The sequence below is a fragment of the Panulirus ornatus genome, chromosome 14 (assembly GCF_036320965.1).
Source record: "Panulirus ornatus isolate Po-2019 chromosome 14, ASM3632096v1, whole genome shotgun sequence".
Taxonomy (NCBI): Eukaryota; Metazoa; Arthropoda; class Malacostraca; order Decapoda; family Palinuridae; genus Panulirus; species Panulirus ornatus.
The window spans coordinates 43639260-43658240 of NC_092237.1; positions in this window are offsets into that span (position 1 = coordinate 43639260).

Here is an 18981-nt window from a genome sequence, read left to right on the forward strand (position 1 = left end):
AAGGCACAGCTCTTCTTACATCATGACCTCCGCTACATCTGAGTGCTACACACAAACTGAGTGACAATTGTCTGATTATCTTCCGATGATGGTTAATGTTATTACCGTTGGTTAGGTATGATGATAGATAGTATTAGTCCGGCTTCTGGTGTTCCAAACGATGTTTTGTGTTGAATGTTTAAGGTTAATGATGCCATCTTGGTCTGGCTGGATGCCACTCTCATGGGTTGACTATTTAGCAGTTATCAGTTATCAGTAAAGGACGTAAGTGGCGTATTTCAGTGACATGAAATTTAAAAAAAAGTAATGTCTAAAATTCTTAAGTAGTAGAAGTGCTTAGTACACATACATATTTTTTTTTAAGAGTTAGAGAATGGATTTTAAGATCTAGAAAAAGATAACGGTGCTTTCAGTCAGAGTCCGTTTGAGATAGACTAAATCTCGAATATGATGATGATTTCCCTCAGGAAACTAACACACAGTACGAACGTCACACAGTCTTGCCCCCGGTACACCCTTGATGGTGTAGGTCATTCTGCTGACGCTGATCCTCGGAGGAGCCAAGTTGGTTCACGTTCTTCCTCTGCGTTGACGGTGGCCAGTCTGGCAAAATACGACGTTCCAGACGAGGTTTGTGCCGCCAGTGAGTGTGCAAGGTTACTTACAACATCTTGAACCGCTCGGTATGAGGGATCCCTCCGTCACCAGGGCAGGACGGGTCGCTGGCGCTCACTTGCCTGCCAACCTTGTGGTGAAGGTGTTCCCAGGTGTGTGGAGGAGAACACGTACTACATCCCTCCCTGGTGGACAGACGTCTGGCCTCCTTGACCACCCTCCTCGTCTCATCGCTGGGTCGTCGTTCCAACTGCTCGGACGGCTTGTTATCGCCCGCCCCTCTGACCACCACGGTACAGGCTCCGATTCTACGGACCACGGTACAGGCCCCAGGTCTACGGACCACGGTACAGGCTCCGGGTCTACGGACCACGGTACAGGCTCCGAGTCTACGGACCACGGTACAGGCCCCAGGTCTACGGACCACTGTACAGCCTCCGGGTCTACGGACCACGGTACAGGCTCCGAGTCTACGGACCACGGTACGGGCCTTGGGTCTACGGACCACGGTACAGGCCCCAGGTCTACGGACCACGGTACAGGCTCCGAGTCTACGGACCACGGTACAGGCCTCGGGTCTACGGACCACGGTACAGGTCTCGGGTCTACGGACCACGGTACAGGCCTGGGCTTCTTAGGCAGAGTGGCGAGGCTGGACAGAGTCCTGCACGTCGCGCGAGGCGAGACCATCCGGCGCGGTGCAGTGGCCATCGCTCCGTCCCGCTGGCTGGGATGACATCCACCTTCCTCAGAAGAACCAAGGGGAAGTGGGTCGCTTCCTTGTAGGTCTCCCTCCGTGACTTGCCATGTATGGTCCAGCGCAGCGTCTGGAGGTGGAGACGGGTTGGGGAATCAGTGTGGCGTAGCTACTCTTGTCTGGATCATTTGGAGGAAGGGAGGTGTATGGTGGCTTGGTGAGGCCAGTCGTCACTACCCTAACCTCCAGCATCGACTGCAGGGGAACGGGCAGGCGTGGGGGACCATCCTGGCCTACCTTCACTCCAGCTCCTCTGTGAGGGCGGGGGGGGGGGGGGGGATGGTCTGTTGACATATATACCGTACTGGGGAGGAACTTGGTGTGCTGTCTGGGAGAGGCCACAACTTTCCCATGTCATGACCTCAAGAAGACTTATGTACAGACTCGGTTACGTGAAGCTTTTCACTGATGTCATTCTTCCCACTGAAGGTATATTGCCGGCACTTCTCACTGAAGGTATATTGCCGGCACTTCCCACTTGAAGGTATATTGCCGGCACTTCTCACTGAAGGTATATTGCCGGCACTTCCCACTGAAGGTATATTGCCGGCACTTCCCACTGAATGTATATTGCCGGCACTTCCCACTGCATCAGGGAAATGATTGCCCTTTACTTCATGTGGTTGTGATAACTAGGGAACCGTCTTCAGTTGTACCTACTTTTCTGGTGCGTGATACAGTTTGGGAATGTTGTTCTAATCGTTTTAAAGTCTTAACCACACACCACCCCGAGCACTGGGTGATGATGATGATGATGGTGTAGAGTCCACCACACACCAGCCCGAGCACTGGGTGATGATGATGATGATGGTGTAGAGTCCACCACACACCAGCCCGAGCACTGGGTGATGATGATGATGATGGTGTAGAGTCCACCACACACCACCCCGAGCACTGGGTGATGATGATGATGATGGTGTAGAGTCCACCACACACCAGCCCGAGCACTGGGTGATGATGGTGATGGTGTAGAGTCCACCACACACCAGCCCGAGCACTGGGAGATGATGATGATGATGGTGTAGAGTCCACCACACACCAGCCCGAGCACTGGGAGATGATGATGATGATGGTGTAGAGTCCACCACACACCAGCCCGAGCACTGGGTGATGATGATGATGATGGTGTAGAGTCCACCACACACCAGCCCGAGCACTGGGTGATGATGATGGTGGTGGTGTAGAGTCCACCGCACACCACTCCGAGCACTGGGAGATGATGATGATGGTGGTGTAGAGTCCACCACACACCAGCCCGAGCACTGGGAGATGATGATGATGATGGTGTAGAGTCCACCACACACCACTCCGAGCACTGGGTGATGATGATGATGATGGTGTAGAGTCCACCGCACACCACTCCGAGCACTGGGAGATGATGATGGTGTAGAGTCCACCACACACCACCCCGAGCACTGGGAGATGATGATGATGATGGTGTAGAGTCCACCACACACCACTCCGAGCACTGGGTGATGATGATGATGATGGTGTAGAGTCCACCACACACCACTCCGAGCACTGGGTGATGATGATGATGATGGTGTAGAGTCCACCACACACCACCCCGAGCACTGGGAGATGATGATGATGATGGTGTAGAGTCCACCACACACCACCCCGAGCACTGGGTGATGATGATGATGATGGTGTAGAGTCCACCGCACACCACCCCGAGCACTGAGAGATGATGATGATGGTGGTGTAGAGTCCACCACACACCAGCCCGAGCACTGGGAGATGATGATGATGGTGGTGTAGAGTCCACCGCACACCAGCCCGAGCACTGGGAGATGATGATGATGGTGGTGTAGAGTCCACCACACACCAGCCCGAGCACTGGGAGATGATGATGATGATGGTGTAGAGTCCACCACACACCAGCCCGAGCACTGGGAGATGATGATGATGATGGTGTAGAGTCCACCACACACCAGCCCGAGCACTGGGAGATGATGATGATGGTGGTGTAGAGTCCACCACACACCACCCCGAGCACTGGGAGATGATGATGATGGTGGTGTAGAGTCCACCACACACCATCCCGAGCACTGGGAGATGATGGTGGTGGTGTAGAGTCCACCACACACCAGCCCGAGCACTGGGAGATGATGATGATGATGGTGTAGAGTCCACCACACACCAGCCCGAGCACTGGGAGATGATGATGATGATGGTGTAGAGTCCACCACACACCAGCCCGAGCACTGGGAGATGATGATGATGGTGGTGTAGAGTCCACCACACACCACCCCGAGCACTGGGAGATGATGATGGTGGTGTAGAGTCCACCACACACCATCCCGAGCACTGGGTGATGATGATGATGATGGTGTAGAGTCCACCACACACCAGCCCGAGCACTGGGTGATGATGATGATGATGGTGTAGAGTCCACCACACACCATCCCGAGCACTGGGTGATGATGATGATGATGGTGTAGAGTCCACCACACACCACCCCGAGCACTGGGAGATGATGATGGTGGTGTAGAGTCCACCACACACCATCCCGAGCACTGGGTGATGATGATGATGGTGGTGTAGAGTCCACCACACACCAGCCCGAGCACTGGGAGATGATGATGGTGGTGTAGAGTCCACCACACACCAGCCCGAGCACTGGGTGATGATGATGATGGTGGTGTAGAGTCCACCACACACCAGCCCGAGCACTGGGTGATGATGATGATGGTGGTGGTGTAGAGTCCACCACACACCAGCCCGAGCACTGGGAGATGATGATGATGGTGGTGTAGAGTCCACCACACACCAGCCCGAGCACTGGGTGATGATGATGATGGTGGTGTAGAGTCCACCACACACCACCCCGAGCACTGGGAGATGATGATGATGATGGTGTAGAGTCCACCACACACCAGCCCGAGCACTGGGTGATGATGATGATGGTGGTGTAGAGTCCACCACACACCACCCCGAGCACTGGGAGATGATGATGATGATGGTGTAGAGTCCACCACACACCAGCCCGAGCACTGGGTGATGATGATGATGGTGGTGTAGAGTCCACCACACACCACCCCGAGCACTGGGTGATGATGATGATGATGGTGTAGAGTCCACCACACACCAGCCCGAGCACTGGGAGATGATGATGATGATGGTGTAGAGTCCACCACACACCACCCCGAGCACTGGGAGATGATGATGGTGGTGGTGTAGAGTCCACCGCAGTGTGAAAGTGATTGTGAAGATGATTATGATGATTCCACTTGTGGCAGAGCTTAGTCTCGTAGTATGTGGTCCTTGATAATGTATGTTAGGCCTTTTTTGACTGTTGTGACGAATGATAGATATTTAGTTAAGAATGTCTCTATCTACTCTCAATAGATATCTGGTATGAGAAATGTCTCATAGCTGGTATGGAAAAAACAGTAGGAATTAACGCTTATTATTGACACTTCCACCGTAGGTAGGCCAGTTTGACTACTTCGCCGGCCTTTTGTGATTATTATGACCTATAGAACAAATGCTTGAATCCAATACATCATTTTGACTTGGAAACCGACGTTCATAAACAGAAAAATAAGAAACGTGTCCAGATGAGATAACGTTCACGTCACTGGGGCATTCAAGGTACAGACGGTTGTCGCTGGCGGGTAGTTGACCGGCAGTAGGCACCAGCCGGCAGCCATGTCTCGCCCGTAGTGTCTGCCTCACCTCGGCGTCGGCCGCAGACTCTGGCCTCCTCGGTGTGGCCTGCAGCACCACATTTATGTACACTACGATTGTTCACATATGTTGTCTCTCTGACTGACATATTGCATCTCGCTACATATACATATGCACTTTCCTAACATGACAGCGGGCTCGCCTTCATAGGTTAAGCCAAGATACGCGATGGAATGACCAACTAGTGTGGAGTCAGGACTGGAATACAGCGGGGCTGTATCGTGCTTCGTTTCTGAACGAGTTTCCTTTTTGTCATGATGTACTGGACGAGGAGGGTGATTTACACTCGCACGGGACACGGGATGGCGTAAGACTGAACCGCAAAAGCCACAGAATGACTGGTATACCCCTCGTTGTTGACTGATTCATTAAGATGTTGAGCCGTGTAGCAAGTGGCTTTGTTAATGTTTACAAACACAGTATGTAATCTAGACGACCCACAGTTGATTACAAGAATAACTAAAGCATCGTAGATAAAGACTTGACCAAGTCTTGGCGTTAGTGGAGTAAAGTAAAGTAAAATTATTGTGTCATCTTAGCTCAGCTTTGTGTCGTACATCCTGATGTGTGGATACGCTGAGTGGCAGCAGGTCACGTAAAGTCAGGGTCTATAGTTTCTTCATGCTATACTCACTACCCGTCTACTGTTTACAAGAATTACTTCCCAATATCCAAAAAGAACAGAGGTTTTCGCCGTCCAGACGGACTGATGCACATCATGCCACGTATATTATCGCCCACAACGCGGATGTCCACGCGTGTCTTCAACAAGTATGAAGAAGCCAGAGCACAAGTAATGCATTACCTTTTGTACTATTACTTGTTTGTTGATATGTTGGGGGAGAAGGCTCGTAACCCAGTATTGAATTGTAGACATTTGAAAAGCCATATGTGAATGTGCATGTACGGCTATGATCGTACACTTATAAAACAATACACAGTTCCTCGGGAGATTCAAGGCTGGACGTAGGCTTAGTGAGGATAAGGATAAGTTAAAGATAAGGACGCGGTGCAGATTGGGGCTGGTGAAGGTATATGTGGACTGAAGATAAGGGGTAGTGAAAGTATATGTGTATTGAAGATAAGGGGTTAGCGAAAGTGTATTTGTAATAAAGATAAGGGGATAGTGGAAAGTATATGTGTAGTAAAGATAATTACTAATCTGTGGAAAAAGAGTGTCTTAAAAGATTCTTGCGAAGATAAAGACTAATTAAAGTTAAGGGTTGTGTTGGAGACGTGTACAGATTAAGATGCAGTAAAGATGATTCGTGAAGATGACGGTTTTGTAAGAATGGCCGTCGACCGACCTTGAACCAAGTTTCTTGAAGATAATGATATTGTGAAGCTGAGGTGGATGTGAGACAAGAGTATAGTCAACACTAAACGATGCAAACTATGTGGGTTGAAAGCCAGCACTGAACGTATTGAAGACACTGATATTATGACGATAGCATGCGTTGATCCTAGTGATGTAGTGGATGTAATGATATGATCAAGTTGGTACTCAACATACGGGTGTAGTCAACACTAAACGATGCAAACTATGTGGGTTGAAAGCCAGCACTGAACGTATTGAAGACACTGATATTATGACGATAGCATGCGTTGATCCTAGTGATGTAGTGGATGTAATGATATGATCAAGTTGGTACTCCACATACGGGTGTAGTGATGATGAGAGTGTAGCTAGGGAGTGAAGCTGTGCCATAGGAAGGTAAGTGTATAGTGGACAGCCGTTGTTCTGACCCTAGAAGGATGCAAACCTGTTGGATCATTTCTGGGGGTCAGGTGAAAGGCATAAACTCAAAAAGCTCATTATGGAAGAGACTTAAATGGAAATAACCATTACATTACGATGATAGCGTGTGTGTGTGTGTGTGTGTGTGTGTGTGTGGCCTTGATGGTGAACGCCGTCTGCAGCTTGTGCCACCTCATGTGGTAAAGTGTTATCGACTATTTCTAAGCCGTGCGTCCTGCGCCCTCTGATTTATATGTACACTACGTGGCGTCAGGTCAGGATCTATAGTTCCATTCTAAATTCAGTATCAGTCTACTTTCTGTAAGAGATACGTTCAAATATCCCAGAAAGAATGACCGCTATGCACCTCTTTTGCATCTTCCTATTATGTATTGCAAGAATAGGTCCACGGACCTCCTCCTCCTCCTCCTCCTCCTCCTCCTCCTCCTCCCGCCCCCCCTCCTCTCCTCCTCCTCCTCCTCCTCCTCCTCCTCCTCCTGCCTTATGTTCCCTTTCTTGTTCTTGTGTACATCCGTGGACAGAAAAGGTGTGATCTTATCTCTTTAGTACTTTTTGTGTCCGTTACCCAAGTACATTTTTTCCCCCAGTTCGGTTCTTAACTCCAGCACTTCACCAGGTACCACTTGTCCGTCTCAATTGGTATGAATTCCTCTGATCTCTCCGTCGCTTAACCTGCCAGTCGTGAGCCTCAGCCTCCCTGTCGTGCTGCCGGGGGCTCTTCCGTCCCCCTCGTGTCGTGTCTCCTGACGGCATTCCTTGCTTCTTATCCGTCCGTCTCTCCTCCTGGTGTGTCACGCCAGATGGATGCTGTACTGAATCGCTGCTTATGTCTAGGTTCCCTCGCCAGCCCAGGTTCCTGCTGGCTGCATCATTCCACATCGAACCTAACCCATGACTGGTCGTTGTCTTACATCTTGATTGTATCCACCAATTCTCCTCTCCTCGTTTTCTCTATAACAGAAACTGCCTCCGGCAGTTCTGTCGCCTTTAGTGGTTAATTACCATTCCTTCTTTTCCCACAATATTCTTTTCGTTTGGGTTAAGATTTCCTTCCAGTTCAAAAGATCATCAGTGGCTGGTCTTGTCAACCTCTTCACTAACTTCCTAACCTTGGTGCCACGCAACGTTCTGCAGAACTCTTTAGTGCTGATTAATCCCTCTATGTTGCCCCTTCCTTGCTCTGAAATCTGCCGTTTACTAGTGAGTGCTGGTCCCGGTCCTGTATGATCACCACTTTTGAGTAACTACCGATATGTAGTGTATTTGCCGGGAGTTGCACACTGGTGGGGCCCCACGTATGTGTGTGTGTGTGTGTGTGTTGATATTGAAGTAGTGTATATGAAGAAAAGTTGTACAATATCTACAACACATAACTCTACAAGTTAGGCTGAGTCTTTCTAAAGCAGAAGTTTGGAAACAATCTAAGTTATCCACAGGAGACATATACTCCACAAGCATTCGTGTACGAGATAATCTGCTATTGTGCAAAGTCTTGATGAAGTGGTTAATGGGTTGAGGTAAGTGTGGCTTATACGGGCAATTGGAAAATACGAGATGAAATGGAGAAATTGTTAGTATGGTCCTTCCTGTGGTGAGAATGAACCATGAGTGGGTTTTAGCAGATGCCACAGCGACCAGGCCGCCTCGCCGTGGATCACTTCGGCGTACTTTCTCTGTAACCGGATGTCATGTACTCTCCTCTCAATATGAGGAGTTGCAATGCCCTAGTGACCTGTAGATGGTGTAAGGAACATACTGTTCTTCATCTGTGGTGAACGTAGTGTTCATCAGGTGGCCACAAGAGCCAGACATGCCCCGGCTGATGCTGTACTGCGAGTGGTCATCCCACACCAGCGCCATAAGACTTTCTCTCCTTATGTTGGGCTCGGAAATCCGGAGCACACGAGTACCCCGTTAGATCCAGGGGCGTGTCGGGGGAGGTGTGGCAGGCTGTGGGGTGAGGTGGGACGAGACGTGGCAGGTTTAAGGTACGGAGTACCTTGAGCTGCGACAGGTCGTCAGGTGAGGCGTGGCTGTGGTGGACGAGGAGTGCCGTGATGAGGGGATGGTGTGGGAGGCCTGGGGTGGTATGTGGTGAGTTCAGGGTGGTATGTGGTGGGTCCAGGGTGGTATGTGGTGGGTCCAGGGTGGTGTGATGGGGTCTGGAGAGGAGGGACGCCTCCGCCTTGCACATTAAAGGTTGTGAGATAATTTCTTAAGAATGCAGGAGGGAGGGAGGGAGGGAGGCGATGTGTGCCGAGGTCACTGCCACGGCGAGGCTGGTGGCGGAGGTCACAGCACCCCAGCCTGACTTGATAATGTCACTGGCTCTTACCATAGGCACGGCGACCTGTGTGTGATGCGCCTGATGATGGAGTTCTTGTTGATGATCGACTCCCGACACTTGATATATTTCCACCCATGGCAACAGTGCAGGTGACACCCACTCAGGAGGCCTGCCCACTGATCTCTCACCACCCACAGCAAATGACACCCACTCTGGTCTACCCACTCATTACTTACTACCCACAGCAAGTAACACTTACTTAGGTCTACCCACCGATTACTCCACCCACAGCAAGTGACACCCACTCTGGTCTACCCACTGATCACTCACCACCCACAGCAAGTGACACTTACTGAAGTGGTAATGATGATGACTGCACCAGTTTACAAGGGGACTACGACAAAGTAGGTCTCAAGAATGGTTGATGAAATTCAGTCTGGGTAATGAAAATGGAACACTGTGAAAGAAAGCCTCAATGTGTTTTTCCTATTCTAGCAGGAACTGAGCTGCAGTGAGTGAGTGAGTGAGTCCTGGGACACTATTTTTCCCAGACATTTGTATACATCACAGGTCGGATTTCGAACCCTGGGCAGGGCACCCGGCTACCTCGGCCAGAGTTGCACATTATGAGAAGTGTTGGGGAAGGTATCTGTCTTATGGCACGTACTGAAGTTACGTCCAGTACAGTACCTGGATGAGGATATGTACGGCAGACCCTCCGCAACACATGTCACACCCAGACCAGATGTTGCTCCTCGTATCTGGCCATGGCAGTTAAAGAAGCATATACTAGATCTGATGGAGAGTGGATCAGGGAGGAGCTGTGAAGCTCAGCGACAGAGGAGGGTTAGAGACGGTGGATTCCCTCACCTTAGAGGCGAGAGGAGGACGTGATGACCTGATCACAGTCTACCAGGTACGGAATGAGGAGGAGGAGGACATCGATAGCAGTCACAGCTTCGTGAGGTGCAGTGAGGGAGCTGCTAGTGGACGTAGCCAGAGGCTGACAAAGAACGCCTGATACACAGGACGCAAGGAAGTGCTGCCTACGTAGCAGGGTGGTTATAACAAGGGACCTGACTGCCTGGTGAGTACTGCCAACATGCAGAGGTTTGAGAAGCTGTATGATATTAGAGAGAGCTCAGGAGACGGTGGGGGGGCCTTCCCCGTATTGTACACACAAACAAGGGCCCTTCCCGTATTGTGCAAACAGACGGGGACCTTTCCCGTATTTTACAAACAGACGAGAACCCTTCCCGTATTGCACAAACAGACGAGGACCCTTTCCGTATTGTACAAACAGACGGGAGCCCTTCCCGTATTGTACAAACAGACGGGGACCCTTCCCGTATTGTACAAACAGACGAGGACCCTTCCCGTATTGTACAAACAGACGAGGACCTTTCCCGTATTGTACAAACAGACGAGGACCCTTCCCGTATTGTACAAACAGACGAGGACCCTTCCCGTATTGTACAAACAGACGAGGACCCTTCCCGTATTGTACAAACAGACGGGAGCCCTTCCCGTATTGTGCAAACAGACGAGGACCCTTCCCAGATTGTACAAACAGACGGGAGCCCTTCCCGTATTGTACAAACAGACGAGGACCCTTCCCGTATTGTACAAACAGACGAGGACCCTTCCCGTATTGTACAAACAGACGGGAGCCCTTCCCGTATTGTGCAAACAGACGAGGACCCTTCCCAGATTGTACAAACAGACGGGAGCCCTTCCCGTATTGTACAAACAGACGGGGACCCTTCCCGTATTGTGCAAATAGACGGGGACCCTTCCCGTATTGTACAAACAGACGAGGACCCTTCCCGTATTGTGCAGACAGACGGGAGCCCTTCCCGTATTGTACAAACAGACGGGAGCCCTTCCCGTATTGTACACACAGACGGGGACCCTTCCCGTATTGTGCAGACGGGGACCCTTCCCGTATTGTACAAACAGACGGGAGCCCTTCCCGTATTGTACACACAGACGGGGACCCTTCCCGTATTGTGCAGACGGGGACCCTTCCCGAATTGTGCAGACAGACGGGAGCCCTTCCCGTATTGTACAAACAGACGGGAGCCCTTTCCGTATTGTACACACAGACGGGGACCTTTCCCGTATTGTACAAACAGACGGGAGCCCTTCCCGTATTATACAAACAGACGGGGACCCTTCCCGTATTGTACAAACAGACGAGGACCCTTCCCGTATTGTACAAACAGACGAGGACCCTTCCCGTATTGTACAAACAGACGGGAGCCCTTCCCGTATTCTACAAACAGACGAGGACCCTTCCCGTATTGTACAAACAGACGGGAGCCCTTCCCGTATTGTACAAACAGACGGGGACCCATCCCGTCTTGTACAAACAAACGGGAGCCCTTCCCGTATTGTACAAACAGACGGGAACCTATCCCGTATTGTACAAAGAGACGGGGGCCCTTCCCGTATTGTACAAAGAGACGGGAGCCCTTCCCGTATGGTACAAACAGACGGGGACCTTTCCCGTATTGTACAAACAGACGGGAGCCCTTCCCTATTTTACAAACAGACCGGGATCTTTCCCGTATTGTACAAACAGACGGGAGCCCTTCCCGTATTTTACAAACAGATGGGGCCCATCCCGTATTGTACAAACAGACTTGGGCCTTTCCCGTATTGAACAAAGAGACGAAAGCCCTTCCCGTATTGTACAAAGAGACGGGGACCCATCCCGTATTGTACAAATAGACGGGGACCCATCCCGTATTGTACAAACAGACGGGAGCCCTGTATTGGAGCCCTTCCTGTATTGCACAAACAGACGGGGGCCCTTCCCGTATTGTACAAACACGGGGACCTTTCCCGTATTGTACAAACAGACGGGAGCCCTTCCCGTATTGTACAAACAGACGGGAGACCTTCCCGTATTGTACAAACAGACGGGGACCTTTCCCGTATTGTACAAACAGACGGGGACCCTTCCCGTATTGTACAGACAGACGGGAGCCCTTCCCGTATTGTACAAACAGACGAGAACCCTTCCCGTTTTGTACAAAGAGACGGGAGCCCTTCCCGTATTGTACAAACAGACGAAGACCCTTACTGTATTGTACAAACAGACGGGAGCCTTTCCCGTATTGTGCAAACAGACGGGGACCCTTCCCGTATTGTGCAAACAGACGGGGACCTTTCCCGCATTGTGCAGACAGACGGGAGCCCTTCCCGTATTGTACAAACAGACGGGGACCTTTCCCGTATTGTACGAACAGACGGGGACCCATCCCGTATTGTACAAACAGACGAGGACCCATCCCGTATTGTACAAACAGACGGGGACCCATCCCGTATTGAACAAACAGACGGGAGCCCTTCCCGTACTGTACAAACAGACGGGGACCCATCCCGTATTGTACAAAGAGATGGAAGCCCTTCCCGTATTGTACAAAGAGACGGGGACCCATCCCGTATTGTACAAAAAGACGGGGACCCATCCCGTATTGTACAAACAGACGGGAGCCCTTCCCGTATTGTACAAACAGACGGGAGCCCTTCCTGTATTGTACAAACAGACGGGGGCCCATCCTGTTGTGTACAAACACGGGGACCTTTCCCGTTTTGTACAAACAGACGGCGACCTTTCCCGTATTGTACAAACAGACGGGAGCCCTTCCCGTATTGTACAAACAGACGGGAGCCCTTCCCGTATTGTACAAACAGACGGGGACCTTTCCCGTATTGTACAAAATGACGGGGACCCTTCCCGTATTGTACAAACAGACGGGAGCCCTTCCCGTATTGTACAAACAGACGAGAGCCCTTCCCGTTTTGTACGAACGGACGGGGGCCCTTCCCGTATTGTACACACAGACGGGGACCCTTCCCGTATTGTACACACAGACGGGGACCCTTCCCGTATTGTACAAACAGACGGGAGCCCTTCCCGTATTGTACAAACAGACGGGAGCCCTTCCCGTATTGTACACACAGACGGGGACCCTTCCCGTATTGTACACACAGACGGGGACCCTTCCCGTATTGTACACACAGACGGGGACCCTTCCCGTATTGTACACACAGAGTAATTCTACGAACTAAGTATGTCTGCTGTAAATGCTTTAGATAGATCTATGGGACCAATCTAGTGGTGAGTGAGAGGCCTTAAGGTAGAGATTGTCTACATCTGATCATAGAAAGTCCATCGTAGTAGAGTTACAGTCGAGAGTGATGGACATGTGTTACATAGAAATAGATTATCTATGAACTTAGTATAGGAAGAAAAAGATCATGCAGGTGCCCAGGGGGGGAACACCGTGTGCCTGACCAGGTTGGGTCTCGTCACACGCAGGTCATTCACCTGGTCCAGGCTAGAAAGGGTTTCCCAGCCCTCCCCACTCGGGTCAAGTAATAAGGGGTCAGGTAACACGACCCCCGTCCCCACCCGCACGATAGAGACCAACTGGGTCAGCCTCAGGGTCACTGACCAGGCCTAGACAGATGGGACCTCCCAGCCTGCTATACACACACACACACACACACACACACATACCGCTAATTATCTAAATATGCAAATTGGGCCCAACCACCTGATCCACAGGGCCTTCATAAATCACAAAGCAAAATTTAACTTATTTTCGTCTTGATCCTTCATTGGAATATGTTGATGGGCGCAGTGGACGAAATTATATCTCGTTGGTCGAGACGACTGCATTTGAAGAAATTTAGATATGATTGTTATCACGAAATCTGGTAAATAGTAAGAACTGAAACTTTAGTGGAGGATATGCAATCCCAGTGTACACCCTGTATTTAACAGTGACTGAAGGAAAGAATGTAGGATGTTAATGTTATTAGTTAAGATTAACCTGGGGTCAAAGAATGTTGGTGTTGTTGATGATGTCAACTCGAATTTTGTGGAATTGAGAGATAAAAGTTTCGTCTGAAAACAAAATCAGGATTAGTTTACAGGACCATGGCACAGACACCAGAGTTAAAAGATTTTTTTTTTTTTATCAGTTAACAGAAATCTGTAATGAACATGATTCGATTCTGTCTGGAGATGTTAACATACCCGTATGTAAATGAGGAGAGTCATTTCCCAGTAGCTCTGGGCGGGGCCTCGACCTGAGCCTGCTTGATGGTGCCCCGGTATAATTCCTTGACAAACCGCACACCATGAACTTATCAGACTCATTTGGTTTAAACTACAAGTGAGGTTCGTGTCTATAAATTTGGAGTTGGAGGGAAATATCGTACGTTTAATTACCGACAAATATTTTTTTTTTCAACGCCACTTGTTAAGCTGGTCAACTCATGAATTGGTACCAAATTTCAGAATTGTAATTTTGTTTATCTTTACTCTCAACAAGATATGTTGGGATGACGCCATCACTAAATGTGTTGTGAACTTAGCTCGGAAAAGTTTCAGTAAAACTTTCGAAGCAGAAGGGGAAAGATATGGACCCGTATGTAGCAGACGGTTTATATCCACAACCAAGTCATAATGGAACATTAAAGAACTGTCAGACCTCAAACAAAATAACGCAGAGGAAACTTTGAGAACAATGACAAAATAATTCTCATAGATTTGTTTAGAGAAAATAAAATGTCTAAATGTGACATTAGTATCAACATGAATCATTTCTTGCTGAACATAGCAAAAGGAACTAAAAAAAAAATCTCACCAATATAAAAAGTAAGTTATTACACAGTTGATTGGTCCATTAGTTATAAAAAATGGTGACTTGGGTCAAGAAGCCATGGCAAAAATATTAAACGATCTTTTTCCCTCCTTTATTGTCGCTAAAGAAACAGTCTTATGCTCCGGATCCGGTCCCATTGCTGAGAGAGGAGAATATTCTGCAACATGGAGGCCTGTATGTTCAAGATATAATCTCAATTTTAATTGGAATGAAACGATATTGAACGATATTCCCTGTTGGGTTTTACTGAAGAACACGTGAAGAAGCGAAGCGTGAAGTGGTTTAAACCCTCGACTGCTCTACAATAAGTCACTTGCTGCCCGAACTATGCCAGCGGATTAGAAGTTCACCAAGTGTAACGTTTACAGTCACAGAGATAATAAGCCTCAGCATGAACATCATCGCCCTAGTAAGATGTATGTACAACTGTTTGATAAGGTCCTTAACGCTGGTGTCATCCAACCTGAGTGGGCTTATTGGCACTATGGTGCCAGTGGATAAGAACATGGCTGACATTCATGACCCTGCAGGTGGGAGCCCACACTCCTCAGTTGTATGGAGGGGTGAACACTTTACTTCTGTATCACATGAATGCCTTAATGAGTATTCTAATGTGATGCAAATTATTAATGAAACTCAAACTAGCTTCAGACATATTGTACATGATGAGGTCACATATTTCTGCTTAATTGTATGATCGATCTCTCTCCTGGGAAAAAATGAAATTTGTTTGTTTGTTTGTAGACTACAAGAAAGTATTTCATGTGGTGTGGTGAGAAGGTTTGTGATGTAGGCTAGTGATGGAGAATGTAGAAGGTTTGTGGTGTAGGCTAGTGATGGAGAATGTAGAAGGTTTGTGTTGTAGGCTAGTGATGGAGAATGTAGAAGGTTTGTGGTGTAGGCTAGTGATGGAGAATGTAGAAGGTTTGTGGTGTAGGCTAGTGATGGAGAATGTAGAAGGTTTGTGGTGTAGGCTAGTGATGGAGAATGTAGAAGGTTTGTGGTGTAGGCTAGTGATGGAGAATGTAGAAGGTTTGTGGTGTAGGCTAGTGATGGAGAATGTAGAAGGTTTGTGGTGTAGGCTAGTGATGGAGAATGTAGAAGGTTTGTGGTGTAGGCTAGTGATGGAGAATGTAGAAGGTTTGTGGTGTAGGCTAGTGATGGAGAATGTAGAAGGTTTGTGGTGTAGGCTAGTGATGGAGAATGTAAATGAAAAGATATTGATTGTATTAGAAATGTGTGTAGTAATATTAGATCCTGTTTAAGGTTGAGCCAACAGATGGCTGATGCATTGATATGTGACATGGGGGTGAGGCAGGGGGAGAACTTGTCTCCATTACTCTTTGCATTTTATATTAGGAGAAATCAATTGATTAGAATTTTAATTAAAAGATTTTAGTGACGATTTGGTCAATTGTTAATGGAATTTACTTGTGGTAATGTATGTAGATGATACCATTATATTCTGTGGCAGCGAGCAAAGGATGAAGCAGGCATAAACAGCTTTGTATACCTATCGTAGCCACTGGAAATCAAAAGTAAACAGAAGCAAAATGAAATTGTAGTGTCCAACAGTGGCAGAGTTCAAACTTATAATTATGATTTTAAATTTGGCAGCCAGATCATTGGAGCAACAAGCCAATACAGTCACTTCGGTATATTATTTAATTACAGTGGTGTGTCTCGTAAAGGAGAATTGGAGTTAAAAGCAACAGACAACGGGGTCTGTTTATTGATGAGTTGGTACAAGTTGTAAGTTTGATTTGCCAGTTGATATGCAGATTGGACTGTTTACTACTGCGGTGTTACCAGTTATGATATATGCCTCAGACATGCGCGGGTCACTCTGTTGTTGTAAGGGAGATGGAATTATTGTAAATGAAATTTTTAAAGCGTGTGTTATGTGTTCACAAGAACATACTCACTGATATAGTCCATGGAGAACTTGGTGTATACCCACTCGAAATATGTATCAAATGTAAAATGATTGGCTATTTTGGGTAAGAACACAAAAATGAGTTATTCAATGTCTAAATGTTTGTTGCAGTCAGACATACTGTGTGTTTACCCCTGACCAGAGATGGATGGCTTACATTAAGACTGACTGTGGTAAGTCTGGGGTGTGGGTGTAACAAAATATTACCTGTGTGGCCAACCTGGTTCAGAAAGGCAGTTGGGTTAAGGTTAAAGTATTGGATTGTTACTTGGAACAACAACATCTTGTTAACTAAGTCAACTTTTGGTGGTTGTGGAATGTATAAAACATTTATGTGGTATGGAGGAATATCTTGTAAACTTATCGCCTAGTCACTGTCCAATTATCGCCGAGTCACTGTCAAATTATCGCCGAGTCACTGTCCAATTATCGCCGAGTCACTGTCAAATTATCGCCTAGTCACTGTCCAATTATCGCCGAGTCACTGTCAAATTATCGCCGAGTCATTGTAAAATTATCGCCGAGTCACTGTAAAATTATCGCTGTCACTGTCAAATTATCGCCGAGTCACTGTCAAATTATCGCCCGTCACTAAGATTATCGCCGTGCCACTAAAATTATCGCCGAGTCACTGTCAAATTATCGCCGAGTCACTGTCAAATTATCGCCCGTCACTAAGATTATCGCCGTGCCACTAAAATTATCGCCGAGTCACTGTCAAATTATCGCCGTGCCACAAAAATTATTGCCGAGTCAGTGTAAAATTATCGCCGTCACTGCATTTTAGTGAACAAATTACGAGCTTATGACGATAGATTGGCAATAGTTGTGGGTAGATATCGAGATAATGGTAGGGAAAGTCGTATTAGTAGTAAACATGATCGTATGTTGTCTATGTTGAATATCATGTATTGTTTCAGTGTAAAAATGATGATGTTCGGGTTGCGAAATAAGTGTATTCCAATCCAGTCCACTCCAGGCCAACTGACTTCAAATATATTTTGTTAATGCAAACTACTAATGTAACTAACAAACTATCGCTTTTTTTTTTGAGAGCATTGTTTAGTATATTTAGATGAATTAATAATAAGTAAATGTAACTGTTGTTGACAAGTCATATTACGGAGTTCATCGCATGCTAATCGTAAATTATATTTTAACAATTGGTAATAATATTAAGGAGCTGTGCTCCGTACTTGTTACCGTAAAAAACTGAACAAATACATTATATTGTTCTGTTGTATTCTCTTCCATTGTATTCTGTTCTAAGTTTGATATTTGTTGTTTAGTAAACTTACGAGAAACATCATTCGAGACGAGACTGTAAATCATTTCTTACACCACCACTCCATGATTGGTTTACAGCGAGGATTTCCACGAATTCGTTAATTAATATGTAATAAATCTGCTTGATTTATTTACATACGTGGTGAGAGTAAAGTTGGTGATGTCATCTGCTTAGATCCTGTAAGAGTATTCGCTAAAATCCTGCGTCTAAGATTACCAACATAAACTTAATTACTGTGGTACAGATGGTGTTGTACCTGGACCCACACTGTGGTACAGATGGTGTTGTACCTGGACCCACACTGTGGTACAGATGGTGTTATACCTGGACCCACACTGTGGTACAGATGGTGTTATACCTGGACCCACACTGTGATACAGATGGTGTTATACCTGGACCCACACTGTGGTACAGATGGTGTTATACCTGGACCCACACTGTGGTACAGATGGTGTTATACCTGGACCAACGCTGTGGTACAGATGGTATTATACCTGGACTCACACTGTGGTTCAGATGGTGTTATACCTGGACCCACACTGTGGTACAGATGGTGTTATACCTGGACCAACGCTGTGGTACAGATGGTATTATATCTCGACCCACACTGTGGTACAGATGGTGTTATACCTGGACTCACACTGTGGTACAGATGGTGTTATATCTCGACCCACTCTGTGGTACAGATGGTGTTATACCACGACCCACACTGTGGTACAGATGGTGTTATACCACGACCCACACTGTGGTACAGATGGTGTCATACCGCGGTGGTTCGAGAGATGGTTGAGTGGACGCAAGCAATGGTATGTGATGGACGGTCAAGCCTCATCATGGTTCGAGGTATCAGGTGGTGGTGGCAGGAGGGATCAGTCTTGGGACCGGTTCTCTTTCAGATTACTGACACTGATGATATCATGGCCTGCGTTGTGAGGTATCACTATCCACACACAATACTGAGC